Source organism: Mirounga angustirostris, unplaced genomic scaffold (assembly GCF_029215605.1).
Source record: "Mirounga angustirostris isolate CCGP_5_RB_7025 unplaced genomic scaffold, mMirAng1.0.hap1 SCAF_8, whole genome shotgun sequence".
NCBI lineage: Eukaryota > Metazoa > Chordata > Mammalia > Carnivora > Phocidae > Mirounga > Mirounga angustirostris.
The window spans coordinates 133,649,739-133,676,650 of record NW_026991716.1 but is presented as its reverse complement, the minus strand read 5'-3'; the positions used below and the strand labels follow the sequence as shown (position 1 = coordinate 133,676,650).

Here is a 26,912-nt window from a genome sequence, read left to right as displayed (position 1 = left end):
AGCTATGTTTAATATCTTGAGCATGGGGGGCGCCTGGGTGGCTCCGTTGGTTGAGCGACTGCCTTCGGCTCAGGTCATGATCCTGGAGTCCCTGGATCGAGTCCCGCATCGGGCTCCCTGCTCGGCGGGGAGCCTGCTTCTCCCTCTGACCATCCCCCCTCTCATGTGCTCTCTCAGTCTCTCTCTGTCAAATAAATAAATAAAATCTTTAAAAAAATATATATCTTGAGCATGGGTCCCTAAGCACCATTTTTGCCTCCAGAACATCAATAAAGATACTTGTTGACACTGGAAGTAAGTATTACATTCACATCCAAAATAACTGGGGACCGTGAGGTGAAAATTACCTCAAGACATTACCTAAGTGATACAGAGTATATGTATAGCCCTCTTCCTAATCCTAAAGTATCTATAAATTCCATAAGATTATGGACAACTATCAGAAACTAACAGAGTGTTGCAAAATGGGGCACTTACATACAAAGCTCAGTTCTGTCAAATCTCTTCAATTTAAGGTCTTCACCTGTGTAAGATTCATGAATTAAACAAAGATTCGGGGAATGTTTATTGTGCATAAGGACACCACTAAGGTTACATGGAGAAAAATGGAAAACAGATTCAGTTCCAGTCATCAAACTATGATCCAGTACAATGAAGATGGACCTAGATACAAATAAACATGGCAGAGTGGGGAAAAAAAGCAGAATGTTATTTAAAACCCAAATGAACTGCCACCACTTCTGTCTCCTCAAGAGAAAGCGCAATTCATATCTGTGGAGAGAGAGTGCTATATTTCCCCTTTTCTTTTTTTTTTTCTTTAAAAAAAAAAGATTTTATTTATTTATTTGAGAGCGTGATCTAGAGAGACTAATGATGGAAGGAGAAAGGAAAGACAGAAATGTCAAAGCCTCTTCCACCTTTCCCATAAATGTTAAAGGTGGACAGAGTCCTATGCCTTGAGCAGTTGTTAGTGGAGGAGGGTTGCTCCAGAAATGTAGAAAGTCAAGAAACCCCTGCCAAGTCTCTTCTTTCTTCCCATCAAGTCTTAATGAAGAGAGAGGTCAAGCTACATGGCAAGAGATGGGAAATTTCAGGTGCCCATTGCAGTGAAATCCCAGCAGTGGGATGGCCAGAGGTCTTTCAGAACTGAGGGGTGCAACCTCCAATATCAGGATGTGACCCTGCTGCGTGTAAACTCTGTGCTGAGTCTCGAGCCAGCTCCCCACAACCCGACTGGGTCTCCAGGGTCCTGCGAACTGGGGCTCTACACTGCTGAAACCACACTGGAAGAGATTTGCAGGGCCTTTCTGACAACCCTGCACATCCAGCAGGTGGGGAAGACCATAAATAGAAATACTTGTAAAGAACTAATCAAAAAATCTTTATATCAATGGAACAGACATCAGGAAGGTATCAAAAAAGAATTTCACCAAATCTCTTTCAGTTTATTGTTAAAAGCTGGGCTTGCTTCCCATTTCTGAAATCAAAGCCTATTACAGAGGAATAAAAACTTAAAAAAAAAAAAAAGCCAGGCCATACAATAAGACACACCAGAAATATGTTGCAGACGTGCCCCGGAACACTGAGGCCCTTCGACTGCAAGCTTCCCTGGCTGAACCTCAGAACGTCCGTGTGGGCACACACCGCCTCCTCCTCCGGGAAGCAGCCCTTGCAGGCCACGCCCAGAACCACGCAAGACTGATTTCTGCCCATTCTCTAAGCCTTCACGGTCTCACAGGTGATGTGATGTAAACAATAAACAACAAATATGAAACGTGATGTAAATAAAATAAGAATCTGACAGAGAGGCTCAGCTTAGAAACTGCGAGGTGTCTTCACGGGGAGGCTGGAAGTGGCCTGTAGGAGGCCAGAAAGAGGGAAGGCGAGAGCGACAGTGCAGTGGGGGTGCCCAGGACCACTCTGCATGGCCCATTACTCAGGCATGGCTACACAGTGCAAGCCGGCTTTCCAAAGTCAAATGCTACGGTCTGAAGACCAGCATCAGGCCTTTCAGTATGCATCAAATACCTTGTCTAGGGCACCTGGGTGGCTCAGCTGGTTAAGCGACTGCCTTCGGCTCAGGTCATGATCCTGGAGTCCCGGGATCGAGTCCCGCATCGGGCTCCCTGCTCGGCAGGGAGTCTGCTTCTCCCTCTGACCCTCCCCCCTCTCATGCTCTCTCTATCTCATTCTCTCTCAAATAAAAAAATAAATAAATAAAAAGAATTAAAAAAAAAAAATACCTTGTCTCCAGATTACCTAGACTGGGTCGGCCTGCAACCAGGGGTTATTAACACAGATTAGCAGCATGACTGGCTGCCAAATGGGCTTGAGGGCCTATACCTGGCCAGAGTTGGAACCAGAGTTAGTTTGCCAAAAAAGGCACCATTCCTCCTTTGTACTATATGTCATTATTTTCCTTCAAATATAAATTCACACTTGAAAACATAAAAAGTTCTGCTTTTGTAATAAAAATTTTAAATTAAAATTTAAAAATTAAAATTAAATTTTAATTTAAAAATAAGAAGGTCATTGGGACGCCTGGGTGGTTCAGTCGGTTAAGGGTCTGCCTTCGGCTCAGGTCATGATCCCAGGGTCCTGCGATCGAGCCCCGCATCGGGCTCCTTGCTCAGTGGGGAGCCTGCCTCACCCTCTGCTGCCACTCCCCCTGCTTGTACTCTCTCTTTCTGACAAATAAAATCTTAAAAAAAAAAAAAAAAAAGAGGTCACATAGGGACAAAAAGAAAAGAAACAGTGATTTCCACAGGCTTATTTATGGAATTTGCATTGTGAGAATATAAGCAAAACTAGAAAGAAATGGCTTAACAGTGTGTTTATATGAATAAAATCAATTTTGCCAATATCCTACTCTGGAGAGGAGAGGGGAGAGGCGGGTGGAAGAGAGGAGAGGGAGAAGGCAGTGGGGGGAGGGGTGAAATGAGACATTTATCTTCACTACAGTAGTAACTAGAGCTCAGGATAAATACATAACCTAAAACAAGGAGGTCGTTTATTTTCAATATGCTTGCACACAAGTTATTAATCACATGGGCCATGGAGTATAATTATGTAACCCAGTTTTAATGTTCAAACCCTGTCAGGCCTCCACCTGGAATTACTCAAAAGCATTTTGCCCCCATGGAGAAACAAAGACAAAAAGTCTCAGCCAAGGTAATAAAATCCCACAGTGAGACGCTCCCCTGCAGGCCTACCGCCAGCTCTTATACTACATTTGGTTCTGGGCCAAACCGAGTTCTGAGGAGGTCAAATATTCAAATTCCAGCCCAAAATATAGTTGCAATCACAATTAAGGAACAGGCAAGCCAAATACATAAATTTATCAGGGGTTTATGCTTTTAGCAATGTTTACGAGACCATTCACTTTTACATGGGCTATGAAATTTGCACATCCCAGCGCCATAAAAGCTGAACTACAGGGTGCCTGGGTGGCTCAGTTGGTTAAGCGACTGCCTTCGGCTCAGGTCATGATCCTGGAGTCCCGGAATCAAGTCCTGCATCAGGCTCCCTGCTCAGCGGGGAGTCTGGTTCTCCCTCTGACCCTCCCCCGTCTCATGCTCTATCTCATTCTCTCTCTCAAATAAATAAAATCTTTAAAAAAAAAAAAAGCTGGACTACATGTTTCAGGTTTGGTTCTGAAAAGTAACTTATTCCAGCACTCACCAATAACATCCATGTTCCTACACTGGCAAAGGAACTCTTTTGGGTAATTACCAAACAGCACAAAGTCAAAGAAGCTTAAAAGAAATTTACAGGTAAGTTTGCAGACTGGTTTGTTTTTTTTTAAGATTTTATTTATTTATTTGACAGAGATAGAGATAATGAGGGCAGGAACACAAGCAGGGGGAGTGGGAGAGGGAGAAGCAGGCTTCCCACCAAGCAGGGAGCCCGATGTGGGGCTCAATCCCAGGACCCTGGGATCATGACCTGAGCCAAAGGCAGACGTTTAACGACTGAGCCACCCAGATGCCCCAAGTTTGTAGACTGTTAATAAAACCCTGCAACTGTGACTCTAGGCTACTTACTCATTCATAGTCATCAAGAGAAAACTATCCATTTTCAAAGGTATAAGGTATGTAGTCTTCTGCATGAGGCATATATTGGTCTAGCATCTTTCTTCTAAGCTCTGTATCTTCCATGGGATAATCATATGGGATTCCACATAAATATTTTGCCATATGTATCCACCCATTCTTTCTACAAAAGTTTGGCTTTCTTCTGTTTATTACTTTTATCCAACGCTTCACCTTATATCCACATATACATTGTTTTTTATTCAGTTACAAAATGCATGCAATAAAGTGCAAAAATCTTAGCTGCACAGTTCCATAATCTTTTACATATATATATATATATGCATGCAACTATCACTCAATCAAGATAGACCGCAGAAAACGTACACATAATTGTTCATGTCCATACACACATGCATACACCCACACACACTCCATCCTTGGGATCACAGTAAGGCTGTGGTATAAACAAACAGGAACGAGATCGACCACAGTACGATCAACCGCTAAAACACTGCTCTTTAGTTGATTGTGGAAAAAATAAAGTATCATTTACAATTTGATGCAGAGATCTTGTTACTGCATTTCTAAGTCTTGAATCATTACCCCTTTTATTAAATCATGTTGCTTTGCCACTAAATCTGAACCAGTTATTTTCTTTAAAAAAAAAGTTACAAGTCACAGACTGGGAGAAAGTATTTGCAAATCACATATCCAATAAGGGACTTGTATCCAAAATATATATTTAAAATTGTCAAAACTCAACAGTAAGAAAATAACCCAGTTTCTTAAAGGGACAAAAGGTCTGAATCCACAATCAAAGAAGATACAGAGATGGCAAATAAGCACATGAAAGAGGCTTACCGTCATTAGGGAAACGCAAATTAAAACCACAAGGAGATACCACTGCACGTTAGAACAGCTAAACTCTTTTTTAAAATAAATTGATAACATCAAATGCTGGTGAGGCTATGGAGCAACAGGTGGGAATGCAAGATGATACAGCCACTATGGAAATAGTTCCACAGTTTCTTATGAAGTTAAATACACACCTATCATATAAACCAGCAATCCCACTCCAAGGTATATACCGATGAATTAGCTTATGCTCAAAAAGCTGTACGGAAATATTTATCCATAATCTCCAACAACGGGAAACAACCAAAATGTCCTTTGAGAATGCAATGATTAAAAGTAGTAGTACATCCACACCATGGAAAACTACTCAGCAATAAAAAGGAATAATCTGTTGATTCACCCCATAAACGGGATGCACCCTACATGTACTTTGCTAAGTGAAAGAAGCCAGACCAAAAAAAAAAGGCTGCATATTTTAGAACTTCCTTTATATGGCATTCTGGAAAAGGCAAAACTCTTGGTAGAGAATCAATGATTTCCAGGGAGTAGGGGACCATACAAAGGAGGTGAAGGTAATGGAACTGTTTAGTATGCACTGGGGTGGTGAATACATGACTCTATGCACTTATCAAAACCCACAGAACTGTATACCACAAAGAGTAAACTAAATTGTTATGTATTATTTTTAAAAATCAATGAGGGTGTCAGGGGATCTCAGGATAAAATGGAGACTACACAAAAGGAATGCAATGATGTAAATGGATGACGGAACTTCACTGCAGTGGGTAGGGGGGAAAGAAGCTGACCTAAATAACTTTGGAACTCAGAACTCTGATACTATAAGCTAATGACAGAAAACAAATTATATAAACACTGTGCTGTAGCTGGTAAATCTATTGCTCTCAGGAGTACCATCTGGCAATTCTGAAACTACTTTACATATACAGGACTGAAAAATTTACAAATAAATTGTAGATAATGGGAGCCAAGATTTCCACAAGAAGAAAAGGGGAAGGACAGAATGAACCCTGTGGTTCTGGATAATTTTATTTATACTTGTGTGTTTGTGTGTGTGTAGTCAAATATATCAGTATAAACTCATGTTTAACACATATACATATACAGAAACACAGACATATATAGTCAGTGATACCAGAGTGAACTCATGTTTAAGGAAGAGAGAGAAATGCAGATGTGTGTATACACAGGTCAGTTTATGTACACACATTTCCTAGCTCTGTTCATTGAGTGAGCCTGGAAGCAACAACAACCCTCCCATGAGCAATGAGCACACCCAGCACCCAGATCTTGGTTTCTAAATACCATTTCAACTAAAAGGCACCAAAGCTTTTTGCAGAAATGGCTAACTCCAAAGCTGAAGTAGTATGGATAAACCAAAGATGAACCAGGCATATCCTATAGTTCCAGAACGCCCAAAGGACACAGAAACCAAACTGAAAGAGTTTTCAATCACCAAATTTGGAACAATGGGAACCTAATAATGATAGGACTAGGTTATAAGCCAAAGAATAAAATAAATGACCATGCATCCACACTGATAAAAATAATCGAACAAATAAGTAGAAGGAACAAATCTTACTGACAAAAGAACTGCAATTATTCATTGTAGAATGAATGAGGAATATAGGAAATCATTACAACAGGAGTCATATTGCTCAGGCTGGATAAATACTAAAAGCAGTGGACAAAACTACAGAGAAATAGAATATCTGCGATGCCTCAAAGTACATCCCCCCCCAAATTCGCAAAACACCATGCTGGTTTTCAGACAGGACTACAAATTACTTGATATTCCTCCCTCCAGAAGGTGGAGCTAAATCCCCTCCCATTGAGTGTGAGCTGGGCTTGGTAACCCACTTCTAAGGAAGTACAGTGAAAAATAATAATGGTACTGTGGAGAAAGCTGGCTGACACCACTTTAAACAAGTCATCATGGTTAACATCATGTTGTTATCATGAGCCCCTAACATGGTACAAAGAGAAGGATACCTCACCTTTATGATATTCTGCCCAAAGTCAGTAACTTCAATCTGAGAAAACATCAGGCAAACACAAACAAAGGGACATTCTACAAAATTCCAAATCCTTACTCACCAAAAATGTCACAGTCATAAAAACCAAGAAATGGTCACAGATTAGAGAATACTGAAGAGATATGACAACTAAATGCAATGCAGAATCATGAAATGAACCTTGGAACAGAAAACACACATTAGTGGAAAAACTGAGGAAACTCAAAATTTAAGTCTGTAGTTAACAGTATTAAACGAATTTTAATTTCCTAGCATTGATCCCTGAAATATCTTCTCCTTCTCCTAATAACCTTTCGAAAGACAGGTCAAATGCCTTCTCTTCCAGGAAGTCTTTCTTGATTACACACTCTCTGATTTGTTGGATACTATTCCTCTGTGCTTCTATCGAAACACTTATTCAGCACTGTACTGTTTTTTCCCTGGTCAGCATCCTATAGGGGCTTGAGGAAGACAGGACAGTGGGGGATTATGATCATGAGCTTTGGAGATCTGCCAGATCTCAGTTCAAACCCCAGCTCCACAACTTTCCATGTAATCTTGGGTAAGTAACTTAAATCTTTCAGACTCTCAATTCTGCTCATTGGTAAAACAGACCCAAGACAAGTTGTTCAAGGATTTAATGATGTAACATAGGGTGATTAGCTCAGTGCTTGCCAATAGTATGCTTTCAATAATGGTAGTGAATGTTACCAATCATTTTTATCATTGTCAGGGGCTGAGTCTGTTCTAGTGATTTGTATAGTACCTGGCAGGTGATAAGGACTCAGAAAATGTTTGCTAAATGAATGAATGAATGACTGACAAATATTTATCCAGTATCTACTTCACATATTAGCAACCCTTATCCTTAAGGGTATAGGACTAGACCTGCTTCTTTGGCTGCACCTTAAACTCACCTGGGGAATTTTAACAATTAATGCCCAAGTGCCACCCTTAGAAATTCTAACTGGTCTGAGATGGAGCAGGTTGAGCCACTAATCTACTTGGAGGAAAAGGAAATATACATAGAACAACATCCCAGTAGTAATAAGCACACCTAACACCTAGGTTCTTGGTTTCTAATACAAAGAAACCAAGGCTCCTTGGAGAAATAGCTGATTCTAGAGCTGGGGCAGGAGAAACCACCATGATGAGGTACATCAAATGGATACTAGAGCCAACTGAAAGAGCTCCCAATGGACCACACTGAAACAATTTGAGCTATAAAATAAAGTAATACTGGATTATAAACTGAAGTATAAAATAAGTATTATCCATGAATCCATATTGATATAAATAAATGATTGGATAAATAAGTAAATGTGAAAGAACAGCTAAATCCCCCACGCAGAACTATAAATACTTTATGTAGATCTTTTGACCTCAAGGAGATGGAGAATAATTCCCATTCTTTAAGCAAGGGCTGTGCACAGGACTTTCTTCCAAAGGGTACAGAACGGAGAGAGAGAGAGAGAGAACAAGAGTAGCTTTATAGTAGAAAAACCTGGCAAATACTACCTCAAGCCAGGTAATCAAGGTTAATATCAACAGTGATAGGTCTTATTGAGAGTACGTACCCTTGATACCATGTGATAACGGTGCTTCAACTCTGTGATCTTCCTCCTAAAAACACATTAGTCCAGTCTAACCAGAAAATTAAGTGACATTCTACAAAATATCTGACCAATACTCCTCAAACTGTCAAGGTCATCAAAAACAAGAAAAGTATGAAAAACTGTCACAGTAAGAGGAGGTTAATAATACATGATAACTGGGGCGCCTGGGTGGCTCAGTCGGTTAAGCGGCTGCCTTCGGCTCGGGTCATGATCCCGGGGTCCTGGGATCGAGCCCCGCATCGGGTTCCCCGCTCGGCGGGAAGCCTGCTTCTCCCTCCCCCACCCCCCTGCTTGTGTTCTCTCTCTGTCAAATAAATAAATAAAAATATTTAAATAATAATAATAATAATACATGATAACTAAAAGTAACGCGGTGTTGGGACACCTCGGTGGCTAAGTCAGCTGAGCTTCATTCGGGGAAGAAGAAAATCTGAACAGAGTAAGGGCCCTAATTAATTATAATGTATCAATATTGGTGTATTGTAACAAATGTACAGTTATATAAGGTAAGATGTTAAAGTCAGGGGAAACTGGGTGTGGTAAGTTATACAAGAGAACTCTCTACACGATCTTTGCAATAACTCTGTAAATCTGTTTGACAACAATAAATTTACTGAAAAGAAAGTTAGCCAAGAGATAAATGGGTGGCATCATTACACTGTCACTGGTCAGAGTACAAAGAAATTGCCGAGAGTCAAGGAAAATTTCAATAAGGAAGAAGACTCAGATACGGGAAGTAGGCAAGTGTGGGCAAAAAGTCAGAATTCCCAGGACCCAAGAAAGGAACAACAAGGAGATCCATTAGAACCAATGAGACAGGGGCGCCTGGGTGGCTCAGTCGTTAAGCGTCTGCCTTCGGCTCAGGTCATGATCCCAGGGTCCCGGGATCGAGTCCCGCATCAGGCTCCCTGCTCTGCGGGAAGCCTGCTTCTCCCTCTCCCACACCCCCTGCTTGTGTTCCTGCTCTCGCTATCTCTGTCTCTGTCAAAGAAATAAATAAAAATCTTAAAAAAAAAAAAAAAAGAACCAATGAGACAGGAGCATAGAACATGCAGAAAAAAATAATAAAAGCATAATTTGAACAATTTGTGTAATAAAAAGACACTGGAAGAAAATGGTTCATTTTGATTGATTTTTGGGGGCCACCCAACATTCCTCTAATGTGTTCGTTAACACCCCAAAATTCTCTCTTTCCTTATACAAAAGACCTTTTCAAATTATGTATGTGTATTAAGGGAGAGTGGGCAAAAAAAATCTCATGTATGAAATCAAAATCTCGATTTCATACGATGGCTCCCAAACTTGAGTTCAGAAGTCAATACTGTACTAACTTTATTTTCATCCCTGAAGATATAATACTAAAACATTAATTTAATCTTCTATCACACCTTGCTTCCTAAAACTGACCCCTCAGGAACTTTACAGGTCATTGGCATGTCCTTGTTAGTTTTCTTTGGAAAACCCCGGCACAGAAACATGGGTCTTCTGAAGATTCCTGAAATGGTACTTAGTAGGACTATATACAATCTCAAGTACTACATTGACTAATACCTCAGCAGATCCTTTTTATCACAATTCCAATACTATATTTTAAAAACTTTTTTCTTATGGAGAACATAAACGCCTTTTATACCTACGAATATTTATGATACGCCACTACCAAATAATTTCCCAATTTCCTTCCTCCTCCTGCCCTCACCTAACTCATATTTCTGAGACTGTCTCTAAGCATTGTTTAGCATGAACTGACAGTAACAGCTTTTTAAAAAGGCAAAACATAGGAACAATGTATTTTAATTTATGGACTCCTAGGGCTGAAATGGGCTCTGGACACTTCCGGACCAGGGCTCGCTCATGTGTGACACACACTCCCATATCACATCCAGATAGACATCAATAATCATCATTTTTCCCTACTTTCCAGTATTCTAATTTCTGAGGTACATGAATCTGACAGAAAAACCTACATCCAAACATAAGCTAAATTAGAGTGATTATTCACATTATAGCTGGATTTATTTACTACTTAAAAACAAATTTTCATTGGGTGACATTTTTTTTTTGGTCATTCAACTTTTTTTTTAATTTTTTATTGTTATGTTAATCACCATACATTACATCCGGGTGACATTTTTTAAATGATACTTCATTTTAATATTGATTTATAAATATCTTAAAGCCACATATAGCAAATTCACTTAGTGGAGCTGCTATACTTACTATTCCACAGAAAAAAAATTTACAAAGGCAGTATTTTCAAAATATTTTGACACACTTACTTGATTTAAAGTCGAAAAGTGATCAGTACCTTTATCTTCCTCTAAACAATACATGGACCTTAAAACACTTCAGCTCCAGTATCCTCATTACCATCTTCAATGTTACTAATTGTCTATTATTTTAGATCTACCTTGTTTTAATCACCCTAAAAATCAATTTTTCAAAATCAACAGTGGGATGCCTTTCAATGCTTGTTAAAATGTATACATGTTCCCCAAAGTCTTTGCTCATCAAGGCATTTTACATTCCATTTCTTCCTTTTAATTCCAATTAAATTTAATCCAATTTAGGTTTGTATGTGGTAAGCCTGCTCTTTCTCCATGAATCTGAAGATGTCCTGCCCTCCCTCTCAAGTGACAATTTAACTGAGTATAGATACCCACGTGGAAGTTCAAAGTATTATTCCATTAACTTCTGTCCTCTTATTGCCAATGAGAAGCCTATTGTCTAGAACTGCTGTCTTTGTAAATAACTTATTTTTTTCCTGCAGGATTCTCTTATTTCCCTTCAAATCTGGAGTTCCACAGTTTTGTATAACTTATGTGTACATTTGCTTTGTTTTTCCAGCCCATGTTTCAATGTGATTCTCCCAATATTAGAATGGGCCCTTCATTCGTTCTGAAAACACTATCTGCTATTATCTTTTTTAATATTGGCTCTTTCCAATTTTATTCTAGTCTTCTAGACTCTTATTAGACATCTTGGACTACCTTATTCTGTCTGCAAGTCTCTCAATAACTTGCATGTTTCCAATCTCTTTCTCACTCTTTGCTACATTTTGAGTAATTATCTCAGATCTCTCTCTACATTCACTAGATCTCTCCTCCACTTTGCCTCATCTGCTATTAATGGACTACTGTGAAGTTGTTTGTTTGTTTAGAGCAGGAGCAGAGGGGGAGGGAGGGAGGGAGAGAGAATCTCAAGTAGGCTCCACACTCAGCACGGAGCCCTACACAGGGCTCGATCCCATGACCCTGAGATCATGATCTGAGCCTAAATCAAGAGTCGGATGTTCAACTGACTGAGCCACCCAGGCACCCGGACTACTGAGTTTTTAACTGCAGTAAGTATGTAATATTTCTACAAGTTCTATTTGATTCCTTTTCAAGTATTTCTATTCTCATTTCATAATGTACTATTACTTTTTTTTTTTTTATTGAAAGAGTGAGCGTGAACACAGGGAAAGGGGGCAGAGGGAGAGAGAGAATCATAAGCCCGCTCCACACTCAGCGAGGAGCCCAACACAGGGCTTGATCTCACAACCCTGAGATCATGACCTGAGCCAAAATCAAGAGTGGGATGCCTAACCGACTGAGCCACACAGGTGCCCCCTATTATTTTTATTCTTAACAATTAGTTCTAACTGATTTCATATTCCCCTGCAGACTTCGTTAGTATCTTAAATTCTTAGGATACAAATACTTCTGACTGTGGTGTTTTTTTGCCTCTTTGAGTGGATTCTTTCTTCATGCTGTTTACAATTTATGATCAGGAGCTCATCTTCAGAGAAAACTGTTTCTCTGTGTGAATCTCCTGTTGTTTCTGCTGTTTGTGCCTGTGATTTCACCTGTCCAAGGCCAGTCTTTAATTTACTAGCTTCCTAATATCCACAGCTGATGAAAAGAGAGGAACTGGTGGAAGTGAATACTATCTACATTCATTACTCAGCTTCTAATTATTTTTTTGTCCCTTGAATATTAAGTCTTGGTTGAATAAGTCAAAAGGAATAAGCAAAAAAAATCAGAATATTGCTGGGAAAGCCCAACTGGCTTTCACCAAGAGGCCTCCTCAGACCCCATCATCTTAGTGAATTCCCCCACACCAGAGTATGGCTGTAGCTTAGAAGGTTAGAGCATCAAATCTTGCCAGTACACAGAAAGTGGGAGTGCCTCCCATAGGAGGAAGCACATAACTGAGCTCAGAAACCAACAGCCTTTAAACTGATGATGAAGGATTTATCTCTCCAGCACAGCAGGGTATCTGCAGTAGCAGGACTGGTACAGCAGATAAACAGGGGGTGATAAATCACAATCAGGAGAGTGTCTCAACTTGGACACAAAAGAAGGGGGGTTAGCTGAATAAAAAGAAATTTTAATGCTATCAGGCTATATGACCCTGCATATCTAACCTCCCAAACCGTTCCCGGCCAATGAAACATAAATGTTCAAAGATCACCGGATGCATCACTAGCGTTAGGTTACGTACTCAGACCTTCCAGACCTTTCTGTCTCTACCAAGTGATTCTGCACATCTCTGCTCTAATCTCCCATAAGCTGTTTTACAGTTTAACGTTCAAAAAGAAATGACTTCCCCCTGTTTCTAAGCAGGATGACCATTTTTTATCTGTAAATATTGTCAAACTTGTTAGTATTCCACTAATGACAAAATATATAGTAATATGTTCTTGTAGTGACTGTTTTGAAACAGTTTCACGTCTACATAAAAGTTTCAAGAATAGGGGCGCCTGGGTGGCTCAGTCATTAAGCGGCTGCCTTCGGCTCAGGTCATGATCCCGGAGTCCTGGGATCGAGTCCCACATCGGGCTCCCTGTTCAGCGGGAAGCCTGCTTCTCCCTCTCCCACTCCCCCTGCTTGTGTTCCTGCTCTCGCTGTCTCTGTCAAATAAATAAATAAAATCTTTAAAAAAAAAAAAAAGTTTCAAGAATAAAGAATTCCCACATCCCTCTCATCCAGATATCCAGTTTCTCCAAGTATCACCAACTTACCATATCTGCTTCCTCCCTCTCTCTCTCTCTTTTCAGCTCTCCCCCTTCCCCCCACTTTTCTCTCTCACATTATACACAGACTTTAGAGTAATATCTTGATCATTATATAGTATTCTTGTCATCTGAACTTCCTAAGCATAAATAATATTTCCTTAACATTTCAGTACTTTGGATGCCCAATGTCATGACAGCAACCCATTTTTATTCTATTATACCATAAAAGATACAGAAGATGGATTTGCAATATGACGATATATTCTGGTTTTCACTTTTTGAAATAAATTTCTGTAACTCGTTTATATACACATCCAACATACATTAATAATTCAACAAATATTAATAACATCACTCTGCTAGCTACTAAATTTACAGCAGTCAATAAAACAAACACAATCCCAGCACTTAGGGAACTTACAGAATATTTCCTACAATTTACTTCCATCATAGAGTTTATGGCTAATCAGATCATGGAGAATAGAGATTTTCCTATGTTGCATATCACACTATCAATTCCATAATCCTTAAAACTTCAGTGTTTATTACATGCAATCAGTAGATAATTAGAATATTTAAAAGTTCTACAACCAATCAATAGATCGAGTAACCTACATTATTGTAAATGGCATATTAATGTGAAATATTATCTTGCCACTGAAATATAAATCAATCACTAGTATTATGTTTATGGTACAAGTAAAATAATACAAGTAAAAGTAAAATCACAACAGAAAGAAAGATTATATTCTGCATTTTTTTTTTGGCATCTTAATTTATTCTGTATAGGAGCACTAAATAGTTAATCATACATTGTCCTCCCATGCCCCTCCTCCCCACACAAACCACAGGTAACAAGTTAAAAGAGTAAATCTACTTTCCACTGTGTCAAGTGCTAAATGAGGTGTGAGGGCTACATCTTTAAATAGAACAGTATGGGGGAAATTGCCACCTCATTTTAAATCAGTTTGCTAAGGTCTTTTGAAAGAGATGAGGTTTCAGAAATCATTCGATCGAAAAGAATCATAGCTGAAGAAGAAGGCATTTTAGGCCAAAAACATCTTGCCAGTAGACTTAGAGGAAACACAATGGTTCTAGCAGGAAGAATGCATGCTTTGGAACCAGGTGCACTTGGGTCTCAACTCTGGCTTACTCATTATTAATAGTGCATTTTTGCCCTTGGGCGAGATTCTTTCCTTCTCTAAGGAAAATAGATGTGGAGAATAAAAGCTAACTTGAATTGTAAAAAGGATTAGAAAGAACAAAGCAGCACATAGCATTTGCTCCATCACTGGCCAGGATGGGGAGTCTAAGTGGGGACTACTTCCTGCGGTACAAGGCCCCCACAAAGCTCCCCCTTTCCACCATGGACCCGTAGCTTCGCTGGGGTCGTCTGCCCAGACTTCATCTTTGGCACCAGACTCTCCAGTCTTCGTATTCTCTCCTGGAGACCATTTGCTTCAGAGAAAGCCTAAGCAGTGAGTTGAGAAAGTGTTACTGCTAAAACTATCAACAACTACTCTGCTTTTACCCCAATAAAACACTCTCGCAGTGTTATTTTTCTTACCGTGACGTATATTTAAAAACAGTTTTCCCTATAACTGCCACATGCTTTTTCTGACACACTGGATTTTTTGTCACTTAAAAAGAAAATCTTAAATGAAAGTACCTTGCTTTGCCCTGAAGTCAACTACTGTTAATTTCCTTTCCAACCCAACACACCAGTTTTTTTTAATTAATGCTCTTTGTCTACAGACTGCTATTATTTCAGAGTAGAACTATTCTGATAAGAAATGAACCAATTATAAAACTGGGAGTTAGAAGAGCAGTTAAAATGTACACTCAGAACAAGGTCAGCTGCTGCTAATACACCAGACATGCCGAGACTCCACTGCAAATAAAGTCAGACGAACTTTCCAGCCAAGGCCAAACCCAACAACAATCACAGCACTAATAGCCCATTGCTAATGAGCAAGCTTGGCAGCTAAGCAGGCAGAAATTCAGAAGACGCAAAGATTAACCCATATTCCATGACCTAACTTTTTTTTTAAGACTTCAACCAAGTCCAGGTAGGAGATGAACTAGCTGTAGAAGCAGCCTGCTGTGAAGACCGTCCCAACCCAGGCCTCCTCCCGCCTCCAGGTGGGAGCCTACCTTATGGCTGAGCTCTCGGGGTCAGAAGAGTATAGAAGCCCGGTCCTGGCCGCGCTCGCAGCCAAGAACCTCCGGAGGTCAAGGCCTTGCCCTGAGTTCACAGATGGTGCCTGGCAGCCAGGTCAGGATGGTAACACAGTCTCTGGTTTTGTGCTCAAACAAGGAGCCAAGTTGGACTGAAGATTCCGAGATCTTTCTGTTCAAGCACTGCTGAGTTAATGTGTCTGTTGCACCATTTACAGCACTATAAAAACATCCTGCAGCATCTCGGCCAAACTCTCCCACAGTCTTTATGCACCTTCCCAAAGACACCGGGACCTTCGGAGTCACCCCAGCTCCCTCGCCCTTGTGCCCCCAGTGCCACAGGCCCACTTCTGACTCCTTCACCCAGAACGACAGAACCCTGCCTTGCCTCTTACTCCTCGCCCTTCCCGGCCACGGCCACAGCCACACTGTTCCCGGCAGCCTTGTGTGTTCCTCTGCCCTTTTCTTCTCCGTGTATCGTCTGCTCCAAATCTCTCACTGCTAAGGTCAGCAGTAAGTCACAAACCAGAACCGTGAAATTGCCATGGCTCAGCCACCCTACCGCTGGTGTGACCTGGTCACCTGCACGGCCTGAACCCTGACCGAGGGAGCGCGTCCCTTCTGGAACCGAAGCGGGGAAGCCCTGCCCACATGCCTCTCTACTTGGCCTTAGGAGGGACGTGCCCTCTCTAATGCTCTTCAAACTCTGCTTCCTATCCACGGGTTTCTCAGGAGGACAGACGGACGGAAGGGGACAAGGGCCAGGCTGTGTGGCGCTGGGACTTCTCCTCCTCCCTGGCTCAGGTTTGGGGCAGGAAGGCCTGTGGGTGCTGGAAGTCCGGCTGCTGGATGAACCTGGGGACAAGGAGCTGAGGGGGGATAAGCATCACCTGGGAAGCTGGCCGGTACAAAAGCGAAAGGTGAAGACGCGGGCCACCAGCCCCAGGCCAGATCTGAAACGTGGAGCCCACCTCTGCCCCTCCCTCCCTCCCTTTTCCTTGCCCACACAGGCTTCACACAACTGACCGGAAAACATCTCCACGGACACACCCCACAGCCGCCTGCCATTCCTCCCGCCATGGCCCCCCTCACCCTGCATCTCCAACAGGAACAGGAGTATAACAACTCACAATCCCAGTGGCAGAGGCAAGCATCCCGGGCCAGCAGCTAGCACCGAGAAGAGGGGACTGCCCTGCAGGACATCAAGGGGCCGTTTAGGGCACAACCCAGAACAGACGCCCTACACGCTAGTCCTCTTGTCTGTCGGGCTTCCACCTCTAGGAGGCAAGAGAAGCGAAGGCTGCCTCTCTCCAGGCCAGTCTGAGAATGACAGCAACAAAAAAAAAAAATTTTTTTTTAAGATTTTATTTATTTATTTGACAGAGAGAGACAGCGAGAGAGGGAACACAAGCAGGGGGAGAGGGAGAGGGAGAAGCAGGCTTCTCGCAGAGCAGGGAGCCCGATGTGGGGCTCGATCCCAGGACCCTGGGATCATGACCTGAGCTGAAGGCAGACGCTTAACAACTGAGCCACCCAGGCACCCCAGCAAAAAAAATTCTTTTAAAGAAAGTAAGCAAGCCCAATAAATAGCAGTGCTGGAAACAGGAAAAGCAGAGATCTGTGCTTCTGGAGGCAAGCACTATCCTTCCATGGAGTCCTGGTCAGGAGCAAAGATAAGGGGCAGGAGTGGGCACTGGGTGGGGGAGGGCAGATGGACTAGAGAACTAAACGCATTAGGGCTGAGCCCTCCATGCCCCTCCCCTGCCATCTCCTTCCCCTTTTCCTTCCCACAAAAACAGACGGTTCAGGGCTGGGAGCCACAGCAGAGGGTTGAACCCATCGATTAAAAGCAAGAAAATGGGCACTATGTCCGGGGGAAATCCCAGTGTACGTGTGGGCAAGGAGTAAGAGGCTGTTTGGAACCTCCACATCAGAAAAGGCAGCCCCCCGAGGGGTAAGACGCACTTACAGGCACCGCCCCCCCTTTCTTTGACAATTATGGAGGGAAACAGGGTCTGCCTGCGACTTTACAAGAGGCCTATTTTGTAAGCTGTCTCTACACCTGCAGAGAAGATCAAAGCCAATTTTCTCAGCTTATCAATGGAGTGCATTCATCAAAACCCACCACCAGCAAGTGAAGATCACAAGTTATCTGAGGAAAAGCCAGAACATGAAAGAAAGGGCTGTAATGAACAAACAGAATTGGCCCCAGAAGAAGCCTAATTTGTAGAACAGAAGAAAACTTTTTTAAAACTTCTAGTAAGTATCTTAAGACAGATCGGAAATAATAGTGTGTCCACAAAGCAAGACCAGGCTGCTATGGGAAAGAAGCCATCAGAGGAAAAAAGTTCTCAACAGGAGGAAAAAAATAAATTTGAAATTTCTGAAAAGAAACCTCCATGGATTTGAGAAATAAAATGAACCAAGCTAAATCCCAAGGCTGGGAACTGGAAGAAAATATTGAGAAACATTACAGAACAAAAAGTTAAGAGCCAGGGAAAATATATCCAGAGGTCCTACATCCAGTCAAGATGAGTTTCAGCAAGCTGTTAAGGGGAGGGAGCAAAACATCAGAGCATGAAGACAGCCCCCCCCCCCCCGCCCCACCCAACTGACCAAAGTCCTGAGCCACAAGCTGAAAGGGCCCCACTGCAGGCCGGTGAATGAAGACCCACTTACAGGAGGGCCACATCACCCCTGTTCCTCCTCCCATCAGAGGGGGCTCTGCAACATGGCCCCCTCAGGCACTTCAGAAACCGAAGATGAAGTGAGCCTCTCCTATGTTTCCTGTACCCAGCCAGACTCCATTGTCAGGATTTGGAACGAGAACAGGAAGAGACCAGAGGGCTGCCAAAAGATCTTGGGTCAAGTCCCGGCTTGTCACTAACTAGCTGACTGACCTGCTAGAGGTTGCTGGGCTTCAGACTCCCTGAAAACCAAGGGAATGTTATGCATCTCCTTCCTCTGACCCCCCTCGGTGTTCCTGCCCTCTGCACAGCGGAATCACCCCAGGGCCCCTACAACACACAGGCCTAGGGTCCCACCCCCCAGAGATTCAGACTAGCCGGCCTGAGATGAAACCAAGGAAATTCATCTCAAATTGCCCAGGCGACTCGCGGATCTAGTGCTGAAAACCATTGGACAGGAAGGTCTCCAAAAGCCCCTCTGGCTCTGTGGAAGGCCTCAGAGGGCATGGGGAAGAGCAGGCCACCGAACCTGTACGTAAATCCACTTTCTGCCTCTTCCCATCCACGTGATTCTAAGTCTCTAATATTGCCAGAATCTGGCTTTCCTCACGTGTATAATAGAGAGGATGATGCTTCCCCCGCTTAGTAAGGCCGAAACAAAATTATACGAGGAGGGGCACATGGCTGGCTAAGTCGGTAGGGCATGCCACCCTTGACCTCAGGGTGGTGAGTTCAAGCCCCTCACGGGGCATGCAGCCCACTTGAAAGAAAAAAAAATTATGCAAGAACCTGGATACAGCAACCGGCACCTCATAGGTGATGTAATTATTACAACTCTTATATAATTCAGGTAATGAAGGGATAAGGGAGCTAAAAAGATCAGTGACATCCTTAAGTTCCCTGCTGAATTAGGTTAACCAGTGGGATCCTGGCAGCGGCTAAGAGGGTCCCAGATGCAAAGTGTGCCGTGGCTGGGAGGACAGCCGCCTGAAACAGGATGGAGGAGGAGCCCACACCCTCTGGGAGGCCCCAGGAAAGGCTTTCCTCCCCCAGTGAATAAGCACTGTAGATAAAAAGTCTAGGGAAAAGTAGAAGAAAGCCATAACACTGGCTCCCGGCCAATCTGCCAAAAATTCCAATACAAAACTGTTTCAACTGAGACAATTTGCTCATTTGAAAGCAGGTTGGTGGCAGTACACCATTTATTTTCCTCTCGTGCTAAAAATAAGAATTTCCAAACTGACCTAATTAGGACTAACATCACACCCAGCAGGCAGCACGAATAGCTCCAATGAAGAAGGAAAACGTACAGAGAAGGTACGTTTTAAAACAAACCTTACTGCTCATATTTTAATTGAAGTGGTTTAAGAATTTAAACTGAAGAGTGTCTATACACTAAGTATCCACTAGTAATGAAGTCTAGAACCTTAAGGCACAGATTTGAAAAGATTTAACGGACCAAATCAAAGCTGAGAAATGAACATGCAAAGTATTTTTTTTTTAAAAAAGTCTTTCTTCCTCCACTAACCAGAAACTCAGAATACAAAATTCCTCCTTGTTTTACTCATTCTCAGTATCATTTTTTTTCCACCACACCCTTTTTCTTTGGAATGCAGATCAAGCCAAAAATAATTTAGCTAAATTCAATCCAATGGAAATGGTTACTACATGTAAAAGAACAGATTTTGAACTCCTTTTAATCTCATCTTTCCAGAGTCTAAAATAAGCAGAGGAGACCTTAATTCACCACAAACATAAATGAGTTTTATAAAGTTTCCCCAAAATCTCTGGGGGGAGAGGAAAAAAACTAAGTTTTTTTCCAATCATTTTCTATCGTTCAAGTGGCCCGACACAGGATAAAATCCCTACTTGAGTGATAATAGCGTTTAATTGGCTTAGAGACCTTGTTTTTCACCTTTAATTTAGGATCCAAATTTTAGTTTTGTCCAAGATGTGAAAATGAGTTTGGCAAATACATCCCAGTGCCCAACTGGCATCTGAACAACAGGCAATCTGTATGCTGAAATCGACTTCTAAAAGTACGGGATCTGGCTGAGCTGAAAAGTCTGAACCACAGCTGCCCTGGCTCCATTAGGCATCACAAGGACCTCGCACTCCCTCCTCATCAAGAACTCTGCTACAAAAAAGGAATGTGGTCTATGATTTTTCCCTCCATTTTCATGACAGGAAGTAAGTATATATTATTTCTGAAAGTTCTATTTGTCATGCAAAAAAAAATGAATTTATGCTATTATTGGAAGTAAAACAAAGCAACAAGAAAACCAGAATTGCACTATTGCTTACTCCGCACGCGTCACGGCTCATTAAATGTCTCCCTGCCTGACATTCTGCAAGTTGCTCCCAATGAGTCCATCTGGTCACTAAGCGATGCTTTCAATGACAAAGGCTCCCTAACAGCTCCATCAAAGGCTTAACTGACACTGAGGAATTCCCATAGGTAATGAGATTATTCTAATCTCTGATTGATGAAGTATTTTTCTAAGTAAGGAAACAGATATGAAGATGAATGGGGGGGGGGGAGGAGGAGAAAGTAATTACCAGACAAAGAAGAGAAGATGATGCATCTTCTCTGACATGGGAATGCCTCAAGGTCATAATTATCATGGAAATTTTACACAATTTCTCAGAAGATGCCTCTACAATTTTATAATGCAACAATCCAGGCGAGAAATTCAAAATTAATTGGTTTGGGTCAAAGGTCACTTCATAATGCTAAATTACAGTACAAATTATTGCCAAATTGAAATTTAGAAAAATGGTTAAATTAAACATGGACTAGAGTAAGATTCAACTGCATAAACCATTTTCCATCCCCCACAGCTTCCCAACTTATCTGTCAGTCTTCTGAATGTAACACATTTTTCCAGATCTTTTTGCTTCAGAGAATAAAGCTCAGAGGAAGTAAGCAGTTTGCTCCAAGCAATTCCTTTCTTCTGCCTCTCCTTTTGGAACAGAGACAAGATACGTTAAACTAAGGAAGCTTAAGCTTCAGGGATCCTTCGAGGTCCTGGGAAGGACCCCGAAGTGTGTTCACAGCAGGCGTTCTATTAGAAATTAGAGAAAAAAAAGTGTTCTTCTTTTTAAGAGAACCCCAAATTGTATGAGCTTGAGGCCCAACAGAATCTGGATCCTCCTGGACCTACATTCCACTTCTCAAATACTTTACCTCGTTATCCAACAGCTTCTGGAAATGTCAGGGGAGGCAAAGGAAGTAACACAATCCTCAAGATGCCACCATAGCATCAGGATTTTGTCTTCAAGACATGGCCCAAGCAAGACTTGAAGTAGTTTCTTACTTGTCAGGCTGGGGGGAGGGCAGAGTAAGGGGTGGGGAGGGGCACTTCATTATTGCTAAAAAGGATGGAAAAAATTCTGGCAATCAAAACTTTTTTGATAATGGGGCGCCTGGGTGGCTCACTCGTTAAGCATCTGCCTTCGGCTTATGTCATGATCCCAGCGTCCTGGGATCAAGCTCCGCCATCAGGCTCCCTACTCAGCAGAGAGCCTGCTTCTCCCTCTCCCACTCCCCATTTGTGGTCCCTCTCTCGCTGTGTCTCTGTCAAATAAATAAATAAAATCTTAAAAAAAAAATTTTTTTTTTAACTATTTTGGAGGACTGACCAAAACATTACTCTTAGAAGCTGAAAACTCAGTATATGTTAATTTAACTCCCTATGGTAAAACTGTGTACAGGGGAAATGACTTTCTTAAAAATATATACATATATATATATTTTAAAGATTTTATTTGAGAGAGAGCACGCGCGCATGCACATGAGCAGGGATGAGAGACAAATGCTGCAAGATAGGGAGAAACACCTAGAAGACGACTTACCACTGAGCACAGAGCCCAACACGGGGCTCAATCCCAGGACCCCAACATCATGACCTGAGTTGAACGCAGATGCTTACCCGAGCCACCCAGGTGCCCCAAAATTTATATGTTTAATTATGGTAAAATATACGTAACAAAATTTGCCATTTTAACCATTAAGTGCACAACTCATTGGCATTATGAAAATTCACACCCATGTACAGTCATCACCACCATCTGTCTCCAGAACATTTTCATCTTACAGAACTGAAACTCCATGCTCATTAAACACTAACTCTCCATTCCCCCTCCGCCCCCAGCCCTGGGCAACTACCATTCTATTTTCTATCTCTGTGAATCTAACTACTCCAAGTATCTCCTGTAATGGTGTTAAGTGGTAAAACATACACTGTTTTGTGACTGGCTTATTTCACTTAGCATGAGGTCCTCAAAGGTTCATCCACGTCGCAGCATATGTCAGAATTTCCTTCCTTTTGAAGGCTGAATAATATTCCATTGTTTGTATATACCACCTTCTCTTTACCACTTTTGTTTACATTCATCTGTCCATGGACAATTGCGTTGCTTCCACATTTTGGCCATTGTGAATAATGCTGTTCTGAATATGCTACAAATACCTGTTTGAATCCCTGCTTTCAATTCTTTTGAGTATATACCCAAAAGTGGAATTGCTGGATTGTGTGGTTACTCTATTCTTAATTTTTTAAGAACCACCATAATGTTTTCCATAGTGATTTACACCATTTTACAATCCAACCAATAGTGCAGCCGAAGGGTTCCAATTTCTCCACATCTTTACCAACATTTATTATTTTGTTTTTTTTGTTTTGGGGAAACCTTTTGGAAACAGCCATTCTGATGAGTGTGAAGTGGTACTTAACATTGTGTTTTTTATTAGCGATACTGAGGATCATTTTATATGCTTATTGGCCATTTGTACATTTTCTAGTCCTTTGGCTAGGGGGATATAAGTCTCTTGCTCAATGTTTTGGAAGCCCCATTCCAGCTTGCTGAACCCACTTATGGTAAATATGCTGCAAGACAGGGAGAAACCTAGACCTAGAAGTGGAAAAGCAGAAACTGACCTTGCTTATAAACAATAACTAGGTTTGACTTTATTCTTAAAGAATAGGTCTTTGGTTCTGTAACTGTGACAAGAACTATCGTACTGGGATTTCGTTGGGTTCCAAGCATCGTACTCAATGCTTTACATACACTGTCTCCTTTAATTCTCACAATAATGCTATGGACACAATTAGTAGCCCCTGTTTAAGGATAAGAAAACCTGAGGTTTGAAATAGCTAAAGTACTTTGCTGCAAATCACAGAGATGGGGAACTGATGAGCTGGAATTCACACCAGCACTGTAGAATTTAGGGACCCAAGTTCTCAGCCATTACATTCTGCTGTCCTAGCGCATCAAATACATGAATACAGAGCCCAGGAACAGGAGTGCTAAGCAAACAGCAACACTTTAGGGTAAAAAGTAGAACTCAAAGGCCTTTTTTTTTTTTTTTTAAGATTTTATTTATTTATTTGAGAGAGAGAATGAGAGAGAGAGAGAGCACATGGGGGGGGGAGGGTCAGAAGGAGAAGCAGACTCCCCACCAAGCAGGGAGCCTGATGCGGGACTCCAGGATCATGACCTGAGCTGAAGGCAGTCGCTTAACCAACTGAGCCACCCAGGCGCCCGAACTCAAAGGCCTTTTAAGACCATCTGCTCTGGACTGAATGTTTGTGCCCTCCTCCCCCCATTCATATGTTGAAATCTTAACCCCTAATGTGGGTATTAGGAGGTGATGTTTGGGTAGGTGAATAGGTTAGGAAGGTGGAGCCCTCACGAATGGGATTAGTGCTCTTAACAAAAGAGGCCCCAGAGAGCTCCCTTTCCCCTCCTGCCATGTGAGAACACAGAAGACAGTTGCCTAAAAACCAGGAAGCAGGCTCTCCCAGAACCCTCTGGTGCTCTGATCTTGGAATTTCCAGCCTCCAGAATGATGAGAAATAAATGTTTGTGCCATGCTTAAACAAAGAGTTTAACAAAATTATAAATCATACAGTTTAACAATCGTAACCAAAAATTTATAGTATTTTTGTTATAGCAGCCTGAACAGACTAAGAAATTGGTACCGAGAAGCGGAATGCTGCTGTACAAATACCTAAGCATGAGGAAGTGGCTTTGGCACTGGGTAACAGGTAGGGGCTGGAAGAGTTCGGAGGTACATACTAGAAAAACCCCATACTACCATGTGAGGACCATTAAGGAGGATTCTGGGGAGGACTCAGAAAAGAGCTATACAGAAAGTGGTGTGGTCTCAATGTTTGTGTCCCCCCCAAAATTCATATGCTGAAACCCCAATCTGCCAAGTGATAGCAGTCACAGGTGGGACTTCTGGAAGGTGATTAGGTCATGAGGGAGGAGCCCTCATGCATGAGATTAGTGCCCTTACAGAAGACAGCACAGAGAGCTCACTACGCCCTTCTGCCAGGTGAAGATACAAGAACTTAGCCACCTGGAAGAAGGCCCTCACCTGACCACGCAGACACCCTAATCTTGGAGGTCCAGCCTCGAGAACTGTGAGAAATTTCTGTTGTTTATGAGCTACTCAGTCTGTGGTATTTTGTTATAACCAGCCTGAAAGGACCGAGAGAGAAAGCTTCCATTTTCTTCAAGAATACTTAAGTAATCATGAGCAGAGCGTGTGTAGAAATATGGATGGAAACAGGCATTGTGATGAGGTCTCAGATGGAAGTGAGGAGGTTACTGGAAACAAGAGGAAAGGCAATCCTTGCCGTGAAGTGTCAAAGAACTTAGCTGACTTGCACTGGTGTTCCAGTGTTTTGTGGAAGGTTAAACTTGGGAGTGATGAACCTGGATATTTAGCTGAAGTAATTCCTAACAAAGTGTTGAAAATGCAGGTTGGAACTTGTTTGCTTTCCCAGGTTCACAGCTGGAGAGGAATCTGCCTCAGGACGAATGGTACCTTAAGTCTCCCTCACACCTGATTTAGATGAGATTTAGAGGAGACTTTGGACCTTTAAAACTGGTGCTGGAATGACTTCAGATTTTGGGGGCTGTTCAGACAAATGAATATGTTTTGCATTTGAGAAGGACATGAATTTGAGGGTGGGGGGACAAGGGCAAATGAATGTTGGTGGCTCCCCAAACTGATCTGTTGAAATCCCCACCCCCAATGGGATGTTATTAGGAGGCAAGGCCTTTGGGAGGTGCACAGGTTATGAGGGTGGAGCCCTCATGAATGGCACTAGTACTCTTACAAAAGAGGCCCCCGAGAACCCACTCACCCTTCCACCACGTGAGGATGCAGGGACAAGATGGCTGTCTCTGAACCAGGAAGCAGGCTCTCACCAGACACCACGTTCGCTTGTGCTTTGATTTTGGACTTCCAGCCTCCAGAACTAGGAGAAACAGATGTTTGCTGTTTAAGACACCCAGTTACGGTAACTTTGTTATAGCAGCCAAACTAAGACGTTATCTACTACGGCTCCCTATAAACTCTTCATTTCATTCTTTCCAGAAGTTTTTCTTTTTGAATTTGACTGTGCTGAGCTCCACGCTCAGCCTGGACAACCTCTACCTGAGCTCACAGACCCTGGGAAGACCCCAAGAACCACCATTATCCCCATTAAGGAGCAGCATTATGTAGCCTTTCTGTAAAAATAGAAGAAAAACTTCAAAGTAATAAAGCAAGACAGCCCAGTCACCAAAATCAAGGCTTTTTCATAAAGGGAAAAAAACTATACAAACTACAGAAATGCTAATAACAGTGCTCCAGTCCAACCTCATTACAGTCAGGGGGAAAGGGGCACTTCAGCTGAGGGCATGCCAGGAGGGCCTCACCTCCAGAACCAGCCCCCAGGAGGGACCGGAAGCTGGCTGTGACGCAACAGTCAAAAATGTTCCTGTCACCTCACACAGCACTCTTACTTCATGCTCTCGAATCCTCTTGTGTTGGGGCGAGGGGAATTCAGGAGAAGCAAGTGTGAAATGTGAACGGTGCCCCTGGAGACGTGCAGCATAGAGGCCAGGAATCCAGAGATATGGCGACTCAGGGTACATCCCAGCCTTGTTCCTCCCAAATGCCACTAATCCCAGGAGAGCCCCCTGGAGAACCTACATTTGTAGTCCCCGCCCCCCCCCCCCCCCGCCACAATCTATGGCTGTGAAATACAACGTTCATCAAAGGAATCACTGCAATCAAATCTCTAAGTGTTTGCTGAGGACGTACCATGAACCTTAACTTACTATCCCAGGTACTACCGGGTATGAAAGTGACTTAGGACATCTGTTCTTCAGGAGCTTATATTTCAGACTGGAATATATATACATACACATAGAATAGGAGACTACATAGGTTATATATAAATAGGTTACATGTTATAGATCTAAAAAATATATATAACAGAAAATTATATATAGAAGAAATATGTATTATTTAAGACAGAATTATATATAATTAAATTTTATATAGTCTGTATAACAGGACTATATGTATATTCTATACATAATAAATATTATACATATTGTTTATTTATTTGAGAGAGAGAGGGCATACACAAGTTGGGGGGGGAGGGATAGAGGGAGAGGAAGAAGCAGGCTCCCTGCTGAGAGGGATTCCCAACACGGGGCTCAAT

At 42.1% G+C, this 26,912-nt stretch overlaps 1 protein-coding gene across 25 annotated transcripts in view; it reads right to left on the bottom strand.

The window, feature by feature from the left end:
* The window catches only part of TIAM2 (TIAM Rac1 associated GEF 2), a 268,448-nt gene that overhangs the window by 158,326 nt on the left and 83,210 nt on the right, over positions 1–26,912 (bottom strand). For 22 of the 25 annotated variants that reach the window (XM_064598246.1, XM_064598239.1, XM_064598241.1 and 19 more), the window contains one exon: positions 25,563–25,676. The exons of the other annotated variants lie outside the window; for them this stretch is intronic. The gene's annotated coding sequence lies outside the window, so the exon portion shown is untranslated. The remainder of the gene's footprint in view (positions 1–25,562; positions 25,677–26,912) is intronic. 25 annotated transcript variants of the gene reach the window in all.